This window comes from Manis javanica, chromosome 12 (assembly GCF_040802235.1).
Source record: "Manis javanica isolate MJ-LG chromosome 12, MJ_LKY, whole genome shotgun sequence".
Classification (NCBI taxonomy): Eukaryota; Metazoa; Chordata; class Mammalia; order Pholidota; family Manidae; genus Manis; species Manis javanica.
Genome location: NC_133167.1, coordinates 79,369,311 through 79,393,814, shown reverse-complemented (window position 1 = coordinate 79,393,814; position 24,504 = coordinate 79,369,311). Strand labels below are relative to the sequence as shown.

General features: G+C 42.7%; 1 protein-coding gene across 10 annotated transcripts in view; it reads left to right on the top strand.

The window, feature by feature from the left end:
* The window catches only part of LOC140845139 (bifunctional 3'-5' exonuclease/ATP-dependent helicase WRN-like), a 38,272-nt gene extending 13,969 nt beyond the window's left edge, over positions 1–24,303 (top strand). For 4 of the 10 annotated variants that reach the window (XR_012123855.1, XR_012123856.1, XR_012123849.1 and 1 more), the window contains 3 exons: positions 1,000–1,103; positions 6,033–10,785; positions 16,232–24,303. The gene's annotated coding sequence lies outside the window, so the exon portion shown is untranslated. The remainder of the gene's footprint in view (positions 1–999; positions 1,104–6,032; positions 10,786–16,231) is intronic. The other 6 variants (XR_012123858.1, XR_012123857.1, XR_012123854.1 and 3 more) reach the window with 3 other exon arrangements.
* The last annotated feature ends 201 nt before the right edge of the window (positions 24,304–24,504 follow it).

Sequence of the window (24,504 nt, the reverse complement as noted above, 5' to 3'; positions counted from 1 at the left end):
AGTAGAGAGAGACAAGGCTGTGAACTTGGGTAAATTATAAAATAGTCACTGGCTTCGGGGAGGGTTATATGGAGTAATGCATGTAAAACACTGAGAGTCATGCCTGGTGTATAGAAAGCACTAGCAATGGTTAGTTAACATTTTTATTCCCGTTTACTGCTGAGGGAAATGAGGCACAGAAATGTATATATTATATTATCTTTATTTCTTTTTGCCACCCATTATAGACCCTTTGACACATAAGTTCCCTTTGTGGCTTTTTAATGTAAATTGCAGTGTTTTAACCTCCTTTAGTGCTGTTGACAGATTTGCCTCTTTAAGTCATGCTCAGCTGATGCAGAACTAAACTTTACAAAATTCCGTAAAACTTAATCAACTCCTTTATGCAAAACATAAGCTTCAAATATGGGATGATTATGCAAGAACAAGTTGTCTATTTGACCCAAAACACCAGTATCTGTGATAACAATGAAAGGGCAGAATTCATATTCATGAGCCATCATAAAGCCGCTAAAATCTTTCATTTCATTTGTGAATACTTTTATTTGTGTCAGTTTTAAGCAGAAAGTGACATACAGAAAGTGATTTCAATCCCATATACAAAGTATTCTGTTGTTAATTTTAGGGCTTTGTTTTGTAATATTAACAATGGGACATAGATGTGGCAGGTTTGCACAATTTCAAACTGAACACGGGGAAAGGGCACACTTCAGAAAATTACTATCCATAATAAATGGGATAAAATAATAAAAGTGTGGAGTCACTGTTGGAAATGAGGAGGCAGATGCTAAAAAAAGTTATTAAATGACTCTGCCCTGGAGAAGAAAGGTTCGTCTAAGCAAAAAACTACTTTGGGAACCAATGCTCAAATAGAGTGAAAGTCACAACTACATTCGCTGAAAATGAGGCATAGGCTTTTAAATACTTTCTTCCTGTTATAAGGTCTAAATTTTGAAGCCATATACAAAAAAATTAAGCCTTTCATGCATGTTGTTTTAGATTTCATAAAGTTTGGTGTAACTGCCTACTAATTGCACATTGGAAAACCAAGCTTCTGAGAAAAGAGAAGAAGATGATGACAGAAGTTAAGTAACTTATTCAAGGTGAGGCAAGGATAAAACACCCAACTTCCATTCAGGTGGATTTGCCCCCACTTTAAATGGATTTTAGAAACTTAAGTTTCTCAGTCAAAACAAGCAGTAAAAAATGGGCAAAGGACGTGCATAGATGTTTCTCCAAAGAAGATATGCAAATGACCAATAAACACCTAAAAAGATGCTCTACATCACTGGTCATTAGGAAAACAGAAATCAAAACTACAGTGACATACGACATCACACCCATGAAGATGGCTATATCAACAAAACAAAATAATAAGTGTTGATGAAGATATAGAGTAATCGAAACTCTTGTGCACTGTCGGTGGGAATATAAAATCGTGCAGCTTTTGGGTAACAGCTTCGCAGTTTCTTAAGAGTGGGATCTTTGATAATCAGTATTCCAGGGAATTCAGTGAGACCTTATTTTTAGAAACAACCTTCCGGGTTGTACAGTACTTAAAATGGCTATTCAATTTGTTTTAGGAATTCAACATTTTTTTTGGTAGTCTCAGTTTCAATAGCAGTTCATATTCAAACTGCAAGAAGAGACTTGTCTATTTCAGCCTGAACTAAATTACCTGTGATGGATCTGAAAAGTGTACACTTATCTGTTACATAAAGTATAACAAGTCACAAAAGTCAAATTCTTCTCAAATATATCACATTCTGTGGTATTTTTAGCAAATGCTATTTTTATATTTGATATTTTAGTTCAGATGCCACGTTAGTAAGGAATCCAGAGCTGGATTGAGATTAGGCTGTAACACTCTCAGGCCTAACACATTTCATGGAAAATGTACAGACTGCTAGGCAGTCTCTTATGGATTCAAGAAATCAGACACTCTTATTTCTTTGGAACCATGAGTGCTATGCCCCTACGTGCAATGCTATGGCAAAGAAAAGACTCCAAATTTCTAAATAACTCCATTAGTGCCACACATGACGTTTCCTGGGTGGTACTCTGATCTCTGACATAGTGCTAACACAGAGGGTTGTAGGTTTCACTCACTCACACTAAGCCAAGGCAGGCTTATTTGTTCTTGTTTTCTCTGCAACCTAGAGCCTTGCCTTCATCAGATCCACTGCTTGCCTGGTGTCGGCAAGAAAGGACTCAGGCAATATCTGAATTTCCAATAATGACAAGAGGATATTCAAACTTGAAGAGGGCATTCAAAGAGTAGCAAAAACAAAATAGAAAATGGCAATGTTCAGCTGAACTCAGAAAGGATTTCCTTGTTTCTTTTTTTCACTTTGCTTATGGCTAGACTAATGGCCTCTGTTGTGGGAGACGGCTTATTAGGGAAGTGAGACCTCCCATCAGCTGGAAAGATAACCGTATACGGAAATGGTGACATGATCAGATGCTGTCTGCATTCAGTATGGTGATGGAGGCACAAGCTATTTTTTCTTGCTAATTGGTTACTGCCTTTTTTTTTTTAAAGGAAAATCAGATAGATACTCATTTTATTATACAACAGTCTAAATAAACTCTTAACAAACTTGATTTCAGAAAATGTTTGCTACTGCCCTTAGTGTACAAGCAAGAAATTAGTCACCCAAAGGGTCAGACCAAATATCGATAAATTTATTTTTTCTTCTATGAGGAAATAATAATCCATTTGAGATGAACAAACTCTTCCCAGTTCCAGAATGCCAGTCAGAAATGATCTCTTATAAAGTCAATCCATGTTAATTTACTCTGACTAGTGTCTATGAAAATATGTCTAACAACCATGTAAAGATATGCTAAGCATGCATACTCCTTTAATTCTTCAACCAAGACCAGCTACTATATTTGCTCTCCTGAGATGTTAACATTTTGAAATGAATAAGGAAAATGGCAGACCATCTGTTTAGGTACCAGAGTTCTGACCTCAGGATTCAGAGGGCTTTCTAGCTTAAGAAAGAGCATATTCTTAGTTATGTCAGAACTTTGCCTTCTAGCAAAGAAAAGGCAGCATTATCCCAAAAGACTGATCTAAAGACAGGAAAGCACTTCACTAGTATATTGTGAATAGATTTTAGTTCTTAGTAGTTCAGTACGTTCTGGAAAATTCCCCAAGTTATCATTCTCTCACGTTTGAATGAGAACGTATTGTTTGCCCACAGCAAATTTCCACTGCGACAGAGATCCTGCTCAGGTTAGAAATCTACCACCTGGAAAGAGGGAATTCTGCTAATGAAATGCCTTAGCAACACCAAGAGGTCTGTGGGAAGGTGGTGATGTGTCCAGACTCTAGCAGTACTCTAATATGTGGTGTCAGGAAACAGTGGATTTGTTCTCTGACTCACACATCCTCTCCCGTGTCAGCTGGCCATGTAGTTCCCTAAAAGGGAAAGTTCATGCACTCTGTTGAGGGATAGATCCAGGTTTTGTGGGTTTAGAAGATTATCCACTTTTGGGGAAACTTCTTTAAGATAAAGAATCTAAAATCACAAGTACAGAATCAGATACAAGATGAACTAGTTTCTTAATATGCCAATGATTTCACATTATTGTTTTCCAGTGGAGAAGGAGGAAGAGACGTGTACCTTTAATGTAGCGGCTCTGACTCACTCATTCCCGACCAACCTTGCTTCTTCTCCATCACTCACATACTTCCAGGGCTGGGTACCATAGGACATACTCGTGTTGTAAGATGATGTGTGGCTCTCACCTTCATGTCCCCAGATGAGCTAGCACAGATGCTGTAGGGATTTTCCCAGAAGCCTTTTCTGTTTGTGGACTGCCAGCATTAACTCCACTAATATATGAAAGGAACAAACACACAATATTCCGCCTAATCCAAATCAAATGTAATCACATGACTTCTTTCCCTTTAGCAGGCATGACAACTTCATCCCCTTAACATAAGGTTCTAACTAATTGCACACACACAAAAAAACTGTGAAAAATTCTTACAGAAATGTATGACCACATGGACACTTCTTCAGTTTCATTAACTCCATGCTGAATATGCCTTGGGGGTCTCTACAGCTTTTTTGGCTTCCAGAAGAATAATTTTTTAGGAATATTTGGGTAAGATAGAACCCTTATTTTTGCATACCTTTCCTCTTTAACCCATTTAAACATTTTGTAATGTGTATTTTAGAAAAAACTTTTACATTATCAAGTCTGTCAAAATCAACTGCTAAAAATGTTCCCATTATCAATAGAATTTGGGCTACAATGAATTGGTTAGACATTCAATATGGAATAGCAGACTATGTTTCTTTTATTTAACCTATGGTGAACTAATACTACAGTTTAAAGCAGGTGGCTTGGGTTTATTTGAGTATTTATAATATTTGTACTGGAATAAAGATGACATACAATATCATATTGTTTCAGATATGCAACATAGTGACTTGATAATTATATACATTACTAGATGCTTGCCACAGTAAGTGTAATTACTCTATTACCCTACCAAGATACTACAATATTACTGGTTATATTCTCTGTGTCGTACTTGCATTCCTATGACTGACTGACTTTACAATTCGCAGTTTGTACCTCTTTCTCCCCTTCATCTATGTCACACATTTCCCTATGGTAACCAGTAATCTGTTGGCCATATTTGTGGGTCTATCTCTGTTTGTTTTCTTAGACTCCAAATATAAGTGAAATCAGATTACGTATAATATATAATAAGTGAGATTTTTATTCCCTAAATGAAAAAAAACCCCAAGTAATTAAAAAACATTAAGGGATTATTTTTCACTTCTCTGTCCTTTTAACAATGTAAAATGATGCCTAATGCTTCACCCCTTATGATTTTAACACCTTGGTGATAATTTCAGGAGCAGGATTTTACATTTGCAGGTTGGAGAAGAGAACCAGAAAGAGTGGGAGAAGCAGAGGGATGCCAGATAAGATCATCCGACATTATGTGGGCTAAAATCATGCAGTGAAGACCCACCCCAGCACTTACGGAAAGGAATATGGTTGTCTCAAAACTTTTCCCTAAAACCAGCTCATATAGTTGAGGAGTGGGGAAGAGAAAGGCAATAAACAATTTGCCTGTATGCTCCACATACACTTAGAATTAAACTACCTAGTTATGTTTTTAATTATTTAGATGTTTTGATAGATTATTTTAAGGGTATGTCCTCTGGGATAATTTTAATGAGTTCTACTTTGTGTTAAGGAAAATAATATCTTATTTTAAACTTTCTGGGCATTCTTAAAACACTGACTTTAACACCAATTTCATAAAAGCCAAAAGTTTGAAGGAAGTAAGCAAAAAGAAAATTAATTTAAAACTTTAATGAAGCTTCTTAAAGAATGCATACTAATTTAGATATTTCAAGTTTATGAAGTATATAAGTTACATGAACTTTAGTACACTGACGTCTGCTGGCTAGTCATTCTCCATGGATATTTAGACAGTGAAACACAAACCTTGACACAAATTCTATTTTATAAGCAAAGATAAATTTTAAAATTGTAGTATCTTCTTTTACAGCACATCTGTGATTCATTTGTTACTGATTGCATCCATTTTCAGGACAACAATCATTTCATGATTATTGTGAAAAAGTCATCTTTTTAAAATTGATTTTCTACATTTTTATTAAGGTTTCCATAAATTAATTTTTATTTACTAAGCACAAATGGGGCTGGCTGCTTTAAACATCTCTGGTAAGGTCATCTTATGTTGTTTTAACCTGTTTTCTGCATTGTAGTTACAAGTTTGTAGGCTTACAACAAATACAAAGAGAATCAGAGGAAAATAAAGTCATGCTTGTACTTTATCAAGTAGAAAGTTATTTCCATAAGCCCAATGTAATAACGCACAGTAGGTAGAACCAGCTCTTTTCCCAAACCAAAAAAATAAGTAAGTAATTTGTGAAAATTACTTAAATCACTATAATACAATATTAAATTTACATTTTTTTGAAATTCCCATTTTCTAATTGCATGTATTTCTTTTTTTATTTTTTATTAAGGTATTATTGATATACACTCTTATGAAGGTTTCACATGAAAAAATGACGTGGTTACTACATTAACCATATTATCAAGTCCCCACCCATACCCCAATGCAGTCACTGTCCATCAGGGTAGTAAGGTAAGTGCATGTATTTCTAATAAGTGTAGCTTTCATGAAGTCAAAGTTGCAGGAGTGATTAAAGATATAAAAAGATGCCTAATATTGCTTACACTTATAACTTTATAAATTAAAACTATACAGTGAGGCCATTTTTTCTCAAACAAATTGAGTCAAGGATAAAATTTTGACCACATATGCTGGTGGAATGACTGTAGGAAATAGTCTCTCTCACACATTTTTGGGGGAATGAAAAATGTTATTATTCTTTGGAGGCAATTTAGCAACCTAGAAAAATTATGTATTTATTTCTCACATGCCACAGCAATCTGCCATCTCAGATGTTACCCCAGTATGTCCTGGGCTAAATATATGTGTTGGCACAAACAAAAAGCAAAAATCAATATATACACGAGGTTTTCTTGCAGCACTATTTGTAATAACAAAAACTGGAAACAACCCTAATGCCCATCCATAGCTGACTGAAACTGTGGTACATACAGACAATGGAGTACTGTGTGTAAAGAAAACTGAAGCCATATATTAATAGACTGTGTGAAATGATCTCAAGGATATGTTGTTAACAAAAAGGAAGAGGGAGAAATTATATATAGTGTATGACCATTTATTCAATAGACGAAGAGGGATAAAAGTATTACCTTCCATAGTAAAAATCAAGAATAAACTTAAAGGTATTTTTAGAATAGTAACTTTTAAGTAGAGGAAGATGAAAGGAAGAAGGGCATAGCGATAGAAACCAGACTTCTCTGAAAACTAGGGGAGAATCCTCTGCCTCTTCTAGCTTCTGGTGCTCACCAGCAATTTCAGCCTCTGATGTCACCTGGCCATCATTTCCCTGTGTGTCTCTCTCCTCTCCTTCTAAGGACAGGAGTCCTTTTGGATTAAGGGCCCATCCTGCCCCAGTATAACATCATCCTACTTAACTAATTATGTCTGCAACAACTCTGTTTCCAAGTAAGGTCACATTCTAAGGCACTAGGGGTTAGTTCTTCTTTTGGAGGGGACAAAATTCAACCCGTAACAGGAAAATTGTCAACATTTTACATATTTATGTAAAAGCAAAAACATTCCCTAAAACCTCAAAATGAAATGAAACAAATGAACCTACTACATACCACGCTGGTGGCATAATCACACAGAGGAATTCTTTCAGGATGCCTTGAAAGGCAATGCTTGGATTGTACAGATTTAGAGTGATATATACTAAGGATAAAAGAGCTACTGAAAAATCTTTAACTCTTTTTGGTTCAGATAATGGAGATAAATATGCTAAAGTCATTAGAAACCTGGCTTTTTAGCATCACTGGATACAAATATAAAGTCAAAGATACTAAGTTACAAACTCTGCTATCCTAAATTTGAACTGGAAATATCAATATGAATATGTGATATATTTTTTCTTAAAAATTCATGTTTAAATTCTATCGACTGAAATGTTGAAGAAACCATGTTCAAACTAGTAGCAGTGAATATTCCATAAAAATCTTACTTAAGAACAATTGAATCTGAGTCTTATCAATACTTTATCATTTAAGTGTCAGGTTATAAAACATAGAAATGGCAAAAAGAATGTTAAATGACACTACATGAATGCAGAAAAGCAAACTCCAGGTAAGATTTTTGGGAAAAATTAGTATTTTCAGCAAATAAACTGAAAAAAATCAAGGGGATAAACTACAGAATAAAATGTATTTAAGAGGGAATTCAAAGAAATGCAATGGGTGAACTTTATTTAGATCCTAAATCAAACAATGAACCACAGAAAGCATCTGTAACATTATCAAGAAAATTTAAGTTGAGACTATGTATTTAATGATATTAAGAAATTACTATTAAATTTCAGATGTAATAATAGCATTGTAGTTTATATTTACATATATACATATACATACATATATATATACAGATATATGTTAAAAACTCATGGATGCAGTTATATAATAGAGTTTGCTTTAAAACACCCTAGTGCCGGGGTAGGTAGCTATGACTTGAAAACTTTTGGACTTGGTTGATGGAGTCCCTAAAAGATCATAACACTTTTTTCTTTACTTTTGTATGTATTTGATATTTTCAACAATACAATGTTTTTAAAAGCAGGCCTGGTTTCTCTTTCACTCCTCCTTCTACACAAGATACAGAAATAAAGTTAAATGCAAAATAAACTCTATGACTTTAGACCAACAATAGTAATGGGCACTCAGATTTTGCAAAAGGTTTTATATATATTTAAATTAAAATATTGTTAATATACAAACTTACTGTGGTTTCATACTGTCACCTGAAGCAAACATTTATTACTAGAGTGAACAGCCAAGAACCTTGGTATGTATCTGCATGTTGCTCATGTGCTGTCACCTGGGATGTTGGTACTGAACCATTTTACATACAAAAATGCCATGGGCTTAATAAAATATGGTTGCTTATATTTCAATTAATTGTTTTCATTTTGGGCGAAACAAAAACCCTGCAATCTCCATGATGGTGAATTTAAAATTGTAGAGTCTAAGCCATTGTTATCTGAAAATCTTACCTGATATCAGCCATAGAAATTATTTTGTTTTTAAGTGCCTAAGTGATAACAGTTATAACATCACTAACTGACACAACTTCACTTGGGGTATGTTTAAAAATAGAAATAACTTTTAAAAATATTGGCAGTCCCACCCTTTGGAGAGAAAAATCTTTCCATGTGGATGAGTGGTTTAATACTGGTGTTTGCAAACATGTTAAAGTAATAGATTTGCCTGGATCTTCTTGAATGACATTTGAAAACGTTTTCTAGATTTTGATAATGGTGGATTGATGTTCCCAGTAAAATTGTCCATTTTTAACTAGCTGTTTCACAGCATATTTCTGATCTAAGAATTTGTATATATTAGTTCTTTCAGACTATGTTTGCCAGACTATGTTGCCACGATTTGCCAGTGTGATTTAAAACACAAAACTTGAAACCAAAGAAAATACCACGAAATGTGGGAAAAACTTTGAAACGCCAGGAAATTTGGGAACCACCAATTTTAAATTGCTGCCCTAGAAAAATCTCCATAGCGATGTTCAAGAAAAGCTATTGCCTGTCCATGAGACCTGAGAGAAGACATCCACATTCTAAGGCCATTTTTTCAACACTTATAATTAGAAGCAAACGCCAGGATTCATTCATTGATTTTTTAATATTCACAAATGAAATCTGTTGGGATAATTGCCATGAATTCAAAAATATTTTTGATTGATCATGAACTAGTTGAAAAAGGTCACACTACTTTTAAAACTCCTTTCTGGCCTGCTTTGTGTGCATTTTCTGTAACAATGTTGGTAGGATTATGCACAACTCAAGTTTGCTATTTGCTACAATTTTATGAAATTGCTGGCAAAAGTTTTGGTAATAAATGGTTAAACACAGCAAAACTATATTTTAAAAAATTAAATTTATTGGGCCGGGGGATAATGGTCATCTGTCATTTTCACCTGTCCAGAATCCATTGACTCTTTTTTTTTTTCTGACAGAGTAGTTTGAATTTTCTTTTGAGATAATATCATCAATAATCTCAGTTTTTATGGTTCTGATGCAGGGGCTGCCTGAACTCCAGCTGCAGAAGTGGCCATGTGACTCAGGTCCATCCAGTCCATCATTCTAACCCTTTGACCTCACTCATAAAATTATTGTAAGAATAAAATAAGATAATAAATGTAGATTTCACTTCAGTGATGTGCATGTAATAAGAGCTCAAGAAATGTTAGTTGGTTTTACTATTAAAAGGTGAATCTGATCTTTCATCTCCTCTTCTTATAATATCATAGAATCTAAACTGCTTCCTCACAGTGGGACACATGGCTCAGCTGACATAATCAGGTCATCTCCAGTCTTGCCCCCACCATAGCGCATTGAGTTCTCTGAAAGTTCCACACCTCTTCTTTCATTCTAGGAGCTTAATCATGCCACTCCACTCTCTCTGGTGTACTTATTCCTTCCCCCTTCCTTCCCTTTCCTCCTATACTAACCTGTATGCTCGGTGAGGACAAGCTTCCTGTCTATCTCATTCCACACTGTATTTCTCCTGAGTAACATAATTAATTGATCCCTGGCAAGGATTCACGAAGTGCTTATTGAATGAATTGTTTTAAACCATATTTTAAAGAATGAAGCCAGCGTAAGATGAGGTATTTACACATTTCTCTTAAAAAAAAATTTCCTCCCAAGTTTCCAAAATACAGAAGACTTCTGTTGATTTTAATGTTTAAAAAAAGAGGAAATTGCAGTGCCTGTCTGGGACAGTAGATGGCAGTGCAAATATTATTTGACATAGATCCTCGTCGGTTTACAAAGATTCCAGAACGTGTCCCTGTAAATATCCAGCATGAAGTCTGATCGTTCTTCTTTATAATGTCTTTTATGGCTTTTCACCGAGACAGGCATTCTTTGTGAATACTGTTGGTGCATCGTACCTGCAGGGCCTTTCCAAAGAAAGCCAACAGCTGCCAACTAGGACCAATGTCAGGGAGGACTCCTGGCAGAGGGCACATGGTGGGGCCAGGTTCCCTGCCGTGAAAGACACAAGGAGCTGACACTACTGTCAGATTTTGAGCCTGCGCATTCTGATCATGGTTCTTAACCAGGATTAATCTACTGAGGGGTAAGTAAGATGAAGTCACCTTCTACATTTCAGAACTGCTTATTCCTGGTTAATAATTTTTCCCCAAGAGACTCAGAGAGTAGTTGGATATTTAGAATTTCTTCAACAAGAATGAAATTACTAACCAGTTGTATTCTTTCCAACAGTTTTATGGTGTAGTATAGGATATAATCTCAGGTGCTATGCCCATGTTTAGAAGAAATTAAGTTTAAGGGACTGTGTGTGTGTGTGTGTGAGTGTACATGTGTCACACATATAGTTATATATAGCATATGAAATAAGTTATCAGACTTTGCAAACTAAACCAAATAAGACCCAAACTTAAAACCCATACATGGCTTTAAACACACATATATATCAGTTAATGTCACCAAATCCCTTGATTCTCAACTGCTCCTGTAACTTTAACAATCTTGCTAGGAAAAACAAAATAGGAAGAAAAAAATAAGTGGTTTCAAAAAAAGTCCCATGTACTACGGAAACACAGTCTAGTGTTCTGTCTTACTGAATCAGGGGGCAAAAATGCCTTCTTGGTGTAAAAAACCATCCCCATCAGAGGTACAGAAGCTCCTTGAAGGCAGACACCATCAGTGCTATTTTTTAGGGGAAAAGACAAATGAGCACTCAGATTCCCTAGAATTAATTTTTAGCTATATCAAAACGATCAGTTATAAGTATATCTCCATTAGTTACAGAAACAGACATTTCATGGGATGGAGAACAGAGAAAACATTTCTACGTTGGATTTATGAGGTGGGTTATTTGGGGCCACATATTTATCTTTGTAATTCTGCTTCCCTTGGTTTAAGATGACAATACATTACTTGACTTTGTAAATCACTTCACACAAACCCTGAGTTTAAAATCCATAAATGGTTTCCTGTCATTTTTTAGGTCAGATCCGCATCACCAATGTGGCCAGCTCGGCCAGCCCTTGCCAGGCACTAGGATTCCCCACTAGCCATGCTACCCTGCTCTCCTCTTCCCAGCCCCTCTTCCACACACATCCTAGCGTCACAGGGTCACTGACCTCCTGCTCCTCTCCTTTAATCGCTCTTTCTCCTAATTCACGTGGCATCTCAGTTCCCATGCTGTCAGGAAGTCATGTAACAGAGTCCACAGGGACTATAGTATGGTGTCACTTTTCTTAGTTCAGAGCTTTTGTCACAGATTGTAAATACATTTTTAACCTTTGTGATTAGTAGCTGCCACCCCCATTGACACGTGCTCAATGTTTAGTACTTTATATTGAAAAAAATAAAAGAAGTGGATAAATGAATGGCTGAATAAATGAATGAATTCATGATCATGGAGGTGGGAATAGGGAACCCCAACCTAATGAAATCATGGGGATAATGCAGCAGTACGGATCAGGAACATGAAATCCACTAGAATCTGCTATTTATCAAAAGTCTATGTAATATATTTGATTTCTCATGAGCTTCAATTTGGTCACATAATTTTCAATGGCTCAAAGATGATCCACAAAGGGGATAAACTTAAATTTCATAATTCAGGGTAAATATAATTTGCAATAATATTACAGCAAATATTGTAATTATATAAGGTCCTATTTTCCTTAAACTTGTTCATTTAGCTGTTAATTTGAACATGGAAGACCTTACACAGTCTGAACATGGAACACCTTAGAAACAACCAGAAAACAGTCATTCTTTGCTCCCCACAAACAGTTTCAACTACCTGGTGGTGGGGTGGGCAGTTCTTTCTTGCCCTTTGGATGAACCCTATGCCATGCCCCAGAGCTTTTCCTTTGCATTTTGATAATTAAAAATCCTTCAGTTTCTTGAAGTCCCAGAATGTCTTTTGGAAGTAATTTAAATGCCTGGCTCCTTGCATTAACTGCAATTGGAACTTTATTTCAAGAAAAGACTTCTCTCCTGGCCTATTTAGCCCTACTAATTAGCACACAGAGGAGATGGCTGCCCGTTAGGTCCCTCCTGTGTTTGCCCCCACGGGGCAGAGGTAGGATGAAGGGCAGGGGAGAGGGAATGGGAAAGGTCTTGACTGGCACTAGCATGTACTCGCATCTCGCTCTCTGGCTATAGCAGGTATTTAGCAGAGACAGAAAGAGAGGTGAACACCTCTCACTCTGGGGCTGCTTTCACGTGACCCTGAAGGCCTCCCGTGATCTCCACCTGCAGATCTCCTTACTGTTTGTCTACTGGGCATCCCGTAGTGCACCCTGACCTTGCACCATGAGTCTTTGTCACTCTGGACAGTCACATGACGTAGCCGCCTCCAGGGTTGCTCTCCATGGCCTAATTGGGCCCATAGGAGGCACACTTGGCCCACATCTTTAACCCATCATCAGTGGCTGGAGTAACTTGCCAAGCAACTTTCTGCTCTGTGGTCATAGGTCATTTACTTAACTGCTGATACTTTTTTTACTATATGCCTCCGATGATTAAAATAATAAGATTTCCAGGTCCTACTAACGTCTCTCACTCTATTTTCCACTGGGGGAGACGCTTCTCACTTCTCATTCCTCCTCTGTCATAGATGGAGGTTCATCAAACAAACATGTACACACACACACATGTACAAACTCTATCACAAAGTCTAATACCTGGTGTCTAACCTCTTAGCTTGTAACCATTTTCTGAGACTAGAGATGAGAGTTCAGTTAAGGACTGAGAAATTCATTTTGATCACTTCCTTTTTGCAAATTCTGCTTCCATAGTCCAGTTTTTTGCCTTGGAACGTGACAGTCATGGCCTACTATCATTTTTTAAATTAGCCTTCCACATTTTATACCCTATTTATTTACATTCAAACCCTATAAAGATACACTTTGGTTATTTAAAATGGTTAACTCATTCCAAGTTCTCCTTTTCTGGTTGTTTCTCAAAGCTGTATCACCAGTATCAGGAGGAATACAAAAAAAAACTATTTCTCTGATGAATGCAAATTCTAGCAGGCACAAGTTAGTTTTCCACAGAGACATAAAAGTGGGGCTACTGGGGATATGGCTTGCATCACTCTATGCAAGTTATGTGTTCACTACTAGAATTCAGAAAGGGAGAGTCAAACTCTAGTGTGCAAAATGCTAAGCAGAACCTAGCATCTGGGATCTGGCCAGTGTTCCCTGAGGAAATAAGCAAGCACCCAATTATGACTGGGAAGGAGAGCAGATGTGGAAAACTCTTCTGCTGGCTGAGCTGACGGTACAGAATGACAGCCTGGAGGGTCACAGACACTGAAACCCCCGGTTGCCTGGGGCTGATGTGGAGCCGAGCAGGAAGTTAGTCAGTCTTCTACAGCGAAGCCCCAACTACAGTAGAGGCCTGAACTCTTCCAGAGTGACTTCTTGTTCCTGTTGCATAGTAAAAATAAATATAAGAGACCTCGTGGTGCTTAGCAATACACAGGCCCTAAATGACGCAACCATGACAGTTGAAAGCGATGCTTTGAAAAGTGAGATGGTGAGGCAAAAGATGGGAGGGTGGATGTTCCGGTTTTGTTTTGACTGTTCGTTTCTGACTGAGCATGCTCTACTCATAAGGTCATAATAACAAGGCATTTCTATTTGAGGGAAAGCCAGCAAAATTCAAACAGACCAGGGTACTTCTCAGTTACTTATTTCACACGACACCCCAACTCAGTGACTTAAAATGACGCTCATTTTAGTTTTGTTCACGAATCTATTGATCAGCTGGTGGTGCTTCTGGTCTTGGGCTGAGCTCACTCGTCTATCTGTAGTCAGCTGTGGGCTAACTAGCTTTCTTATATGTTTGGGGGTTGGCTGGCTGAGGGCTGTTGGCTTTCTTCCACATCTCATTCGCCAACTGGCTAGCTCAAGTTAGTTTACATGATGCACAGCCTCCCAAGGGTTGGAAAAGAGCCAGCCCTCACGGCCTCTTGAGTCTGGGGCTCAGAATTGGCCCAAAGTCACTTGCATCTCATTCTATTGGTCAGTGCAAGACACAAAGCCAACCTAGGTTCAAGGGGCAGGAAATAGGCCTTTCTCTTGATAACGAGCTACAAAAAGCACATTGCAAAGGGGGTGAGTATGGGGAGAGGGCACTAACTGGGACAGTTACTGCCACATAGGATCCCAAAACTGCCAGGCCACATGAAGAAATGGAGGAAAGAGAAGAGGAAATAAGTCAGGAATCATGTAGCATATTAAAACATTTAACACCAACAAAAATAAATCTTTTTTCATCCACACCTCAATAAGTGAGCTGCAGGGAACACTCAATCCCCTCTTCCTTGTCGAGCTCCAGTGTGTCATGCTAGTCTCAAATTAAATACCACTTTCTTTAGGAAACTTGCCTGATATGCCTTCCTTTTAGCCAGAAAATGAATCAAGTATTTTCCCTCCATAACATTTATAAGAATCTGTATTTTTGTCCCTGTCTTCCTTGCTAGACTAGGTGCTCTGAAAGTACAGGGTGCAGCTGACCATATTTACCTTGCACACCTGCACCCCTGCCTAGCCCCTGCATAGCACAGAGTAGATGCTGAATAAATATTTCTTAGAAAATAAACACAGAGGGAATGAATGAATGAATGAATAAATGGATCGCTGAGGATTAAGTTGAGTATTATTAAGGAAAATGCGCACATTTGGGGTTATCAAATTTTCATGTGATTTCCACATCCTTGCCAACATGATTTGAAATCCCATTCTTGCTACCAAACAGAAAAGAAACACTGTGAGAGATTAAGATTACTTTTTGATAACTTTGTATAATGCAGCAACCAAGTCTTAAACCCTGCATCTGCCCCTTTCTAGAAATTTAATAAATGCAAACTCAAAGGGATCCAGAAATGGTCATCACACTGTCCTAAAATCTGGACTGGAAAATGCACAAATAAACGAAGCACAGGCTGTTCCATGAATAGTAGTCCTACGGCCAGTCAGATTACGTGTAGCTGAAGAAAACATTATCTTTGGAATGAGCAGAGCTTTCCAAAGGAAATGCTTCAGTCTTGGTCCTAGAAAAAAATAATCAGACACTTTTGGAGTAAAATAGAATGCTAACAGAATAAAATTGGTCTACTATTATAAGCCAACTTTATACTAGGCATTTGTATGCATTTTTACATTTAATCCTCATAAAGACCTATGTCATGCCATATCTTTTATCTTTTCTGTAAAGATAATCAGAGCACAGTATGTCATGTAATTTCCTCAAGTCATTAGCACCGAAATATTAATTTATTAACATTGTTGCAGAGCATGAGTTGCTAGCACAGAAAAGGAAGGTGGCGAGACTGGGGTCCGGGGGAGAAAACTACATGGATTTATTATGGTTTGCCAGGAATTGTTGTCATAAAAGGAAGGTGGCGAGACTGGGGTCCGGGGGAGAAAACTACATGGATTTATTATGGTTTGCCAGGAATTGTTGTCATAAATACTGTACCTCAGTTCCCAGTCCTGCTGCCCAGCTACACTGCTACCTGTTTTTCACTTCTCTAGGTTTGTGCGCATGGGACTCTTCTGGAGTATGAAGGACTGAATCATGAATGTTATTGAGTTAGAGCTTCCAGGAGGTTTATCAGCAAAGCTAGCCAGTGACTCCAGCATTACCAAGTACAGCAAACATGTTTCAGAATTTTCAAGAGGAAAGCATCTTCCTTATAAAACAACTGGTAAAATTTCACCACTATTCAAAGACTACACTCTTAGATTCCCTTGCAGTTCCCTTTCCTAAATTCCAGTTTTCTGCTGCTTAAACGGCCCCCATCCTTCCCAGGTACCCACTATAGGCGTTCAGCTCATGCCCTAAAACATTTGTGGTCTTCCCAGTCTTAAATTATATGACTAGAATACAAATTAGGGCTCCAAGTGTCTTATGAACCATAGTTCGGGGTGTGGGTGTCCTCAGCGCCATGTGAGAGCCAGAGCGCTCAGCAGCCCCAGCAAAACAACCCATGGTTCCTTTGAAGCGCATCTCTCTTCCTACCTCCTCTGTCTACATCCTGCTCCGTTCAAGGCCTGCTCAAATGCCTACCTTGCCCCAGACCAGAGGCTCGCCTGGCTCTGTTGCAAAGATATCTGCGAAGGTATCTGGAATCCTAATTATGATTGGTATTTATTTAATAATCACTGTGTTCCAGACACCACATTAATTGTGTTAATATGTTATCTCATTTAATTCTCAATATTATTGATGAGGTAGGTACCATTTTCATCAATCTGGTATTTATTTAATAATCACTGTGTTCCAGACACCACACTAAGTGTGTTAATATGTTATCTCATTTAATTCTCAATACTATTTATGAGGTAGGTACCATTTTCATCCATCTTTTATAAATGAAGCTCAGAGAGATGAAGGTACATGTAATCATTTGGATTTAATTTGGATTTAAATATAGATCTGCTGGATGCCCAAACCTCAGTGCTCAGAAACTCAATTTTACTTTATGCATGCATTAGAATTTGTATAAAATTTATTCTGCAAATGCGGGTGCATTTCTTTGTGTTCATTAAATGAAATCAAATCCATATCTGTTTTTACTTCTGTGAAACTGTGTGCCCAGGACTCCTTTTGGATATGAAGGGCTGACTCATGAAAGGTCGTGGAAAATGCTTTCCTGCAATGGGTCATGAAAAGGCCTAGAACTGTTGTGCAGACTGTATAAGATCTTTGCCAGTGTTCAGTTCACCTGAGAATCACAGGGTTCTGTTTTCTATGCATACAGAGCCCCTTAAAGTACTAAGTTCTGTATTTTGGAGTTGGAACCATAAACCTAATGTCCAGCCTCACAAAAAGCCCTATGCAAAGTCTACTGCACCCATCCTCCCTCCCAGTGAGATGCTGGCCACTTTGCCAGGATGCCGTGGGTTCATAGGCTGCTGGTCCTTACTATTCATGGAATGCCAGACCTCTCTTCCTCTTTGAGAGTTTAGAAATCCCTTCTGATCATCAAAGGCCACATGCCTCTCCTAATACCCCCACCTTCCCCTTGGCATAGCCTTCTCAAAGAGCTGCAGCTCCTGGAAAATAAAAGCTGGGAGAGCAGGATGTCTCCTGGAACCTGCTGCTTCTACTATAACTCAACCACCCTGTGCTTCAGGGTCAATGCCATGCCTTCACTGAATGGAATGGGCATAACTTGATTTTACAAATCAGAAAATGCAAATTGTCAGCCTTTGCCTACCTAGCCAGAAGAAGTAAATGATTTGATTCAATACTTTCTGAAAATTGAGATGTATTTAAAAACTGGGAGATTTCACATGATAGAATTAAATCTGGGGATTGTGGGAGGGTATTTCTCATGGCCAGCATCAGCTGGCACTAAGGAGCTTCTGTCCCCTTGAGATGTCCTTGTATTTCGAGGTCACCTGCATTTCCATCATTCAGTCCGGACGTTTGCTAAAATGTAATGGATTTTCTTTGCAATGAAGAAATACTTTTCCATGTCTAAGCTTCTAATAAATATGGAAATGTGTAACAGAATAAAAGGGCTTCAAGTTTCAAAAAATGTGGCATTTATTTTCTGGGTGGAGTGACGAACACGCCTATGTATGTAATGTGCACTTAAAACATGCCTGTTTTGAAAGACGTCTTGGAAAATAGAAGTGGATTATCACATTTTAAATGAAGTAGTGGTTTTAACTGTCACTGCCATTTTAAATCATGTCTACACCCAAGCCTCTCTCCCACCATTTCCCCTCGAAAAGCCCTGACCGCTCGTGTCAGGAGGATGGTGGTTCTTTAAGGCAGGAGCCTTTCACTCCCTCATTTGCTAGCAAGTCAATAAACTATTCTTTCCTTCCCCCAAAACCTTGTCATTGTGTTTTGTGATTTGACCTCAAGGACAGGACCTGGTTTGGTATCAGAAGCAGCATGCCCCCAACCCGAGAAAGTTCCCGCGGTGTCTAGTGTCACAGCCCACAGGGCTAAGCTGTCAGGGACACAGAGCTTCCCGGCTTCCTCCTTGGTAGCCACAGGGGGCTGTACCTGTACCGGCAAGGAAGTCATGCTGTGTGGCAGGTCAAGTACAAGCCTCTAGAACTCCCTCTAAAGTATACATTGAAAGCACTAATGCCTTCCAAGAGAGGTTACAGAAACCGGTGTCACCACCAAGGATTTGAAAGATGTAGGGGTGGTCATTTCCATATACCCTTATTGAAGTCACTCATTTGGCCTATTCAGAAAACGCTTGAATCTTGGAGATGACAGTGGCATGATTGTCAATGTAATCAGTGTCTCAAATTGCAGTTACTGCTGCACATGGGGCTTCATCACTTGATCCCCAAGCACCCAGTGTGGAACTACTCATCAGGAAAATGCTCTTTGTTCTCTTCCTATGAGTAAAGACCAGCAGAGCAGTGAGCTTTCAGCCGGAAAGGAGAGAAAACTATCTCAGAGGTATATCAAATCTCCAGACTCAGGTTGTCGTTTAGTCAGAAGGTACCTTCATCTCCTTTTTCTTCCAGAAGACGTCACACTGGCCCATCCCATTGATGGTATTATGCTGATTGGACCCAGTGATCGAGAAGTACAACTCATGTAGGCATACTGATAGCACAGACACATGTCAGAGGCGGGAAATAAACCCAACAAAAATTCAGGGGCCTTTCGCCTTAGAGAAGTTTCTACAAGTCTATCGTGTGGCCACGCCAAGCTCTACCTTCCAAGGTGAAGAATAGGCACTGTATCTGACCCCTCCTCACACACACACAAGAGTTCAGCAGCCTGGTGGACCACCTCGGATTTCAGAGGCAGCATAGACTTCATTTCTAGTGTGCTACTCTGATCCATTCACTGACTGGTCTGAAAAGCACCTAGTCTGAGAGCAGCCTGGACCTTTGGAAGGTGGATGCCAGTAGATGACACCACCTGGATCGAATCTCATTGCTGCTCCTTCAAGCTGCACACCTGAAAATGGCCTAGAGGGGGTGTGACTTGCCCAAGATCACAAGGCCCAAACCTGGGCCTGAGTTGCGTGCTCTTCCATGCTCCGTGCCAAGCCTGGTTGGCACTCTTCCATCTCTGAGTCTCTGCATCAGACACACATGACACCAGCCCCCCGAAGCTGGAGGTGTCATCCATATATCCCTGAGGACGTCCCTAGGGAGGAATGTATAACATGACCCTGCCTGTGCAGGTTGGGACGTTGGGCAGCTCCTGGGAGGTGCCATGGCCTCAGCAGGACAGGGAACTGGTGAGAAAAAGATGCCTGAGCTTAGCTCTTGTCTCCTCAGAGCTGGGACTTTGGTGACATGGCTAAGAGTGGAGGGGAGGGCTCTTGCGGGATGTGTGTAGTGACGCATGGGAAGGGACAGGAGGGTGGGCAGTCAGCAGCCCAGAGGGGCCTGGGAGTGTGTCTGAATGCAGGGAGGGGCCCAAGAAATGGACCCTTCAGGAAGTGATGTCACTGACAACACGCCCAGTAGAACCTGAATTGTGACCCGGCGCCCAGTTTCTGGTCACAGACCCCAGTCCTGCTCACTTGACCAGAGACGCTCGACAGAGCAACATGTGGTCTTGTTGTGTGGAGCCTTCTGAGGGCGTGAGAGTCATGGAAGCGGAGAGGGACAGTCTTCCTGCTCGATGTGGGCGTTGGCTCAGAGACCACCTCCAACGCCTCTGTCTGTGTTGCCTGAGGAGGCCCGAGGTAACACACGGTGGCCCAGAGCGGGCCACAGCAGGGCCAGACCACAAGGGTGACCCATCTCGGGCTGACCTTCCCGCTGGACCCTGCTGTGTGTGTGCGGTGGGTGTGGGTCATGGGTGGGACTGAAGGCTGGGGAGGAGGGGGTCCGTTCCTGTGTGGTAGCATGTTGTGAGGTGGTGGTCCCCTGGCACGATGAGTGTTACAGCTCTGGTCTCATCATTCAGGATGTGGAGGTGAGTATTGGGACCAGGTACTTCCACCCACATGGTGATCCTGAGCCCGGGGGGTGTCCTCTCCTTCCCCGAGGGACTGGACGTCTATGCAGATGGCCCTGTGTGCCTGATCTCAGGGGCAGGGTTTGGGGTCCACATTGCCCCCTGCGGGGAGGTCCAGGAAGCCTTGGGTGCCTCCTACCCAGCTACTAGGATCTGGCTTTGCACAGCTCCACTCTGGAGAGCGTGCAGGACCTGGTGGATAGATTCATCAGCTCCTGGACCTGGGACAGGTTGTCTACACCCAGGACTCACCCATTCCAAACCTGGCAACCTGCCAGGGCCTTCCCAGGGCTTCCCCACGAGAGTGGCCGACAGTCCCACTCCAGGGGGCCTGGATCCTCATTCCCTGGGGGCACCTTGTCCATCTCCTTGCTCGTACCCCAGGGGGCTGGAGGTGCTCAGGGGAGTTGCAAACCTCCCTCGTCCTGGTGGTTCCTGGTTTTCCCACTGACTATATCCTCGCTGCCCCCTCAGCCTGAACATGAATCAACTACCCATGGGACTAAGGTCCCCCAGCGCAGGGCTCCCAGGACAGGCGTGATGAGGAAGGGGAGAAAGTGCACCTCACGAGTGGAGGCAGCTAGAAACATCAGCCGGAGCACTCCTGAGTCCACACTCCCTCCTGAGGATGCTCACCAGTTGGCAGGTGCGAAGGAGAAGCAGGGACGGTTCAGGGCAAGAAGGTCGTCTTCAGGTGCATCTCTCAGCCTGAACGCTTCTTCGTCCCTACTCCCTGCAACGGACGCTGACCAGCCGGCCAAGAGCCAGCGGCTCCCCAGGTGAGCATCCACCCCCACCTTGACACAGTCGGGTCTCTGCCCACAGCCCGCTGTGTGTCTTGAGTGTCCCCACATGTGTGGGAGCCATAGTGTGCTCCTCTGATACGCAGGGTGGCTGGGGATCAGCCCGTTAGGGTGCCCATGGGGAATACGGGAGGAGCCTTACAGGGGCTCCCCTGGCACTGGGTACTAGAGAAAGGCCTGCCGTCCATGCTGGGTCACTTTGGGGATATTACTTCTCTGTACCCAATGAAAAATGTGTCAGGGGCCTCAATTTGGAAAAGCACATGGAAAGCAGCCTTTGCAACGGAGGCATGCGATTCCTGGGGCTGGGCCCGGTCCTTTTACTCACTGAGGTCACATGGTGGACCTCTGGGGGCAACAGAGAATTTGTGCAGGCATTTTGGGGACACTAAGCATAAGTGAGTGAAGGAAGGAGACACAATACTAAGACCCCGTCCGGGTGGAGTCGGGCAGTCACTTCAGGCGTCATCCGCAGGACACGGCCAGGGAGCATCACGGGGTATGCCCTCACGGCCTCTTCAAGGAACAGGGGTCATGACGAGGGGCCTGAGGAGGATCAGATAATATGAGTTCTCACTGGGCCCAGAGGGTGTGCTGCTTATCTCACAGAATGGGGGGAGGCGGAGTTTGGGGCTTGGGGCAGGGAGCGCACAGCAGAACCCAGCAGGTAACCCATGTTTGGTGGTGGGTGGGGTCCAATGCGAGGGCTGACGACTGGTGACATCCTTTCTGGGAGTAAGGGAGAGGATGGGGTCCCAGGACAGACAAACAGGGTCAGGAAGGGCGAGGGGCAGACACCTGGACAGGAGGGAATGCAGAGCGGCCAGGCCCACACAAGGGTGTGCGGGGAGGGCAGTGTGGCTGGAAAGAACAGGCTTCTCACTCTGCCACCCCAAGGTCATCCCCCAGCCCAAGGATGGAACGGGCTAGGCACCACGCCAGGGAGCCCGAGCGTGTGCCCAGTGTTCTCTATGGAAGCCAGACTTCATCCACCCTGAGGGGCCAAATCCTCCACCACTTGGCCCAGAAGGAGAATCTGAGGCAATTGGAGGCAAAGCTGGAAGGTGAGGGGCTGCAGCCAGGGGACCGTCTAGGGTAGGCTTCCTGGACTGGGGTTCACTTCAAGGACGTGAGGTCTTTTCTGTCCTTGGTAAGGCATGGGGAATCAGCCCCGGGGTGACCCTGTCTCTGTGTCCCCCTCCAGCACTAGGTCGCAAGAAGCAGAAATGGCACAACCGGTATCTCTCATACCAGCTACATCTAGAGCCAATTCAGGAGCTCCCTGAGCCCCCTGTGTTGGAGCTACAGCCAGCGTCACCTGCTTCAGTCCCTGCAGACCCAGGGGATGTCCCAGCAGTGGCCTCAGCCCTGGTGCCAGGCCCTGAGCTGAAGCCCCATGAGCCCTTGGGCCCAAGGCCTGTGACACCTGCAGGAATGGCACCAGGCCTAGCAGAGCCAGAGCCAGGACTGGAGCCTGCCCACCCTTGTGTTGTGAGCACACAGAATGTGACGAGCAAGGAGGAGCCAGCCATCCTGGCATTTTGCCCCTGCCTGGTGGCCGAGCAGCTGACCCTTGTCTTTGCGGTGAGCAGAGCGGGCTCTGGGGGTCAGGGGTGGGCCTTCCCTGTGTCATGGGCTGCCCCAGATCTGCCATCCCTGACGTGGACTCCTGTGATCTGGGCCCACGTCCCAGCTTCCCCATGGACTCACCATGTGCCCTGAGAGATTCTCCTCACCCGAAACCTTCACTGACGCACAGGACAGTAGGGCTGGCACTTAGGGATCCTTGCAGATCAATGAGGTGGAGTGGAGGGAAAGTGGGCAGGGCCTGGCCTGGCTTGGAGGGGAAGGGGAGGAGGGGAGAGGTCCTCAGGGAGATGATGCCAGAGCCTTAGGTTCTTGGGCCATCATTGGCCCGACAGGCCTCCACAGCCTCCACACGTCAGAAGCCCCTGCCATGTACCTGACGGTGTGGGAGACACAGACACCAACAAAGGCCCTGGGTGGACTTGTTTCAGGGGAAACTGTGATTGAGTGGGTAGTGGGATCCACGTGGTAGCAGAATGGGAGGCAGATGCCCCAGGATGGGTAGAGTGAGCTGCCTTGTGCGGCAGGGAGGAGGTGAGTGAGGTTACCTACGAGCAGAGCCCCTCTGTTCCCCACCAGTGTGGGGTCCTGTGCATTCGGTCCTGGGCACCTCAGTGGACGGGGTCTGAATCCTGGATGGCCACAAGGCTCACAGCACATCCTCAGCTGCCTGGGCTCCAGCTCTGACCGGTGACTCTGCCTGGGCAAAGAGGCACCAGGGGCAAGGCTGCATGACCCTCCCTTGTAATCCCCAGGGGCTGTATGTCAGGATGGACACTGAGCGCCTGGCTCCCACCATGCATGGGTTCCTCGGGGAATTTGACACCTTGCTTAAGTTGGTCACCACCACCTGCCTCGGGACTCCGAGCATGATGGCCCAGGACAGGGCCCGAGTCATGGAGTTCTGGATCCAGGTGGCCATGGTATGTCATGGGACGGCCCCCTGGGTCCATCCTGCCATCTTGGGACCTGCTCCTCTCCTTGGCCAGCTCTCAGGATGGGTGCTGCGGTCTGCCCTGCACGGTCCCTGGGCCCCTCCTGCCAGGGGAGTGCGCACCTGGACTCGCAGGCCCCAGGGGTAGGCAGCCACCCCCGGCACCTTCCTTGTGTTGAGCTACAGTCCTCTACGCAGGAGGGATGCTCACCAGGTACCAGGTGTGCTGGGCTCTCTGGGTTTCTGTGTCAAGAACAGGAGTTCATGAGGGGACACAGCAGAGAAGCAGGCCACGCTCTCAGCTCTGTCTTCCCTCCCAGGAGTGTCGGCCCCTCAAGAACTATGCTGCCCTCCATGCCATTCTCTCGGCCCTGCAGAGTCCTGCTGTATGTTGCCTGGAAAGCACCTGGGGACATATTGCCTGGTGGGTAGTCCTGTCCTTGGGACCAGGGCACCTGAGTGGACAGGGACACACCTACATCTGGCAGTGTCCCTTCAGTCCGCTGGGATTTCCCTGGGAGGC